The sequence below is a fragment of the Apis dorsata genome, unplaced genomic scaffold (genome assembly GCF_000469605.1).
Source record: "Apis dorsata unplaced genomic scaffold, Apis dorsata 1.3 scaffold_32, whole genome shotgun sequence".
NCBI lineage: Eukaryota > Metazoa > Arthropoda > Insecta > Hymenoptera > Apidae > Apis > Apis dorsata.
The window spans coordinates 721,076-723,474 of NW_006263334.1; the positions used below are offsets into that span (position 1 = coordinate 721,076).

General features: G+C 37.5%; 2 long non-coding RNA genes across 4 annotated transcripts in view; both read left to right on the top strand.

Annotated features, from left to right (window-relative positions):
• The window catches only part of LOC102675205, a 109,605-nt gene that overhangs the window by 6,615 nt on the left and 100,591 nt on the right, over nucleotides 1–2,399 (top strand). The gene's annotated exons all lie outside the window — the stretch shown is intronic.
• LOC116185995 overlaps nucleotides 1–2,399 on the top strand; it is a 12,377-nt gene that overhangs the window by 825 nt on the left and 9,153 nt on the right. The window lies entirely within an intron of this gene.

Genomic DNA, 2,399 nt, shown 5'->3' on the forward strand with positions numbered 1-2,399 from the left:
TCGATTCGTACTCGACATCGGAAGGCTGAATCTTGTTTTTGTTTTTTTCGTAGAAAAAAGTGACGACGGTGTACGACGGAGAGAGGGAAACATTTCCTTCTCCTTTCCGTTTACTCGGTTTCGTCGTTTTCGAGAGGTTAAAATAATTATCGCGAGTTCCTCGACGAGAGAATAGCTGAATAGTGGGTTTAGAAAGAAACGAAGCGAAATGAAACGGAACGGAACGGAATGGAACGAGGTCGTTCCGCGTGATCGCCGCGCGCCGACCTCTATCCATAATTCCTACGAGAGTTTCCAAGCTTTCAGAGGATTAAAAAAAGATATCGTATTTCCCTTCCCAAATTTTTCCTAAAATTTTTCGAATTTTTCATCTCTCCTCGAGAAGAGCTTCGTGAAATATTACGACGACGACCGACGAGTGCAAGCGTTGCCACGAAAAAAGAAAAAAAAAGAAGAAAAAGAGGAAAATAGGAATAGATGTGACAACGCGACAACCGATACGATGGCGGTCGATAATTGACGCGAGAGATTCGCATCGAGATACGGTAGAAAACGTGTGTGCTTAGCCGTTTTTAGAAAGGAAGGAAACCTTTCGTCTACAGGTTTACAGATGATTGCATTCGTTCACAATAAGGATTGTCCGTGCGATTTAAACATCGGACGAGGACATGTTCGAGGAGTAGGAATCGTCGAAAGTGTCCTCGTGCCTGATGTACCCTTAAAGAAACAGGTTTAGGATATGTTTGTAGGCCGATCAGATTTTTTTTGTCGTCAACAATCTGCTCGTGTCTTTCTCTTTCTTCTTCAAATGTTCATTCGTTGCCTCGCTTACGTTTTTTTTTCTTTTTTTTTTTTTTTTGCAAAAGATGATCAAGTCGTTGAAAGACGTTACAAGTCGAGTTCTCGAGACGAAAAACGGTAGATTTTTCGAGATAGATTTTTCGAGATGGGAGAAAGAATCGAAGGATTTCGAAAGCGATCGATAGAAATCGGATAGCCAAGTTGGACCAAGAGATGATCCGTTGCTTTTCTCTCTTCACGATACGATTCTCCATTTATCGCTGGGAGAAGGTCATCGTCCAAGACAATAATGACACCTTCTTGGTAATCTGGTAAACGGATTCTCTAACCTTTATCGCGCGCGTACAATGTTTGTTTGAATGGTCCGTGTTACTTTTTTTTTTTATCGTTTATTGCTCCGTTGAAAGTTTTTTTCCTCGAACGAATTAAAAAAAAAAGAAAAAACCCCCGGGATAATCCGAAAATATTTTCTTAGGAAAAATAATATAAAACGATAAATATCTTATCAAAAAGTTCGGACAACGCGATAAAGAAACGTAAACTTTTCAAAGAAAAGTTCGAAAAGTTAAATCGTTCCTTTGAACGGAATAATAATTTTCGAGATTCGATCTTTTTTTTTTTTTTATTAAACGTTCGATTTCAACGATAAAGGCTAGATCCGTTTGTTTTTTCGGGGCTTGGTCGAAGCGAAATCGTCGATTTCTATTATTAACCATCGATACACCTTTTTTTTTTTTTTTTTTTTTTTTAGGTTTGATTACTTCGTGCTAGAATTATCTCGTAAAGATATCTCGTACCGCGAACGCAACTTTATAATGCTTTCGTCACGCGCGTCATTTTTTTTTTTCTCATACGTATGTATCGAATCATTTATATTTGATATATGTATGTATATGTGTATGTATATATATATATATATATATGTATATATTTATATTTATATATAAGTATAATTTTTCTGTTCTGCTCTAACTCGGGCGGGGTAAGCGCAATACTTTTGGACGAATTTTCTCGTCCATACTTTGTCGCCTCGCGTTTCGATCCTTTCGCTTTCCAATTTTCCAATTTTCCAATTTTCCCTTCCAAACGACGTAGACATCTCGAGATTTGAGCCTTGAGATCACGAATCGTATCAATTGTTTTCAATCAATACGATTATTCGCGATTGTACGAGCGAAAGAACGAAACGTTCGAGCGTCGTTTAACGCGTCGGAGGGCCGCTATCCGTACCATCGATCGATATCAATCGAATTTCAAATTTTCCACGAGTCTATAATTGGATAATTTTACGGAATATTGGCGTACGTTCTCCTCTGGGATGGGAGAATAATGGAGATACGAAGGGGAATACGGAGAAAGTGACGAAAATTTTCTTTTTTTTTTTTTCTTTTTTTTTTTCGAGCGGCCCTCTCGATCGTTTTTCTTCTCCTTCGTTCCGGATACGATTGTTATACGATTTAAATTTGCGAGTGTAAAGGAATCTCTGTTTGTTGTCAGTCTACGAGCTACAAAAATTGCGTGTACTTCTAAACACCAAAGTTGTTTGTGTTATTTTTTTCTTTTTTTTCTTTTTTTCTTTTTTTTTTTTTTTTTTCAAT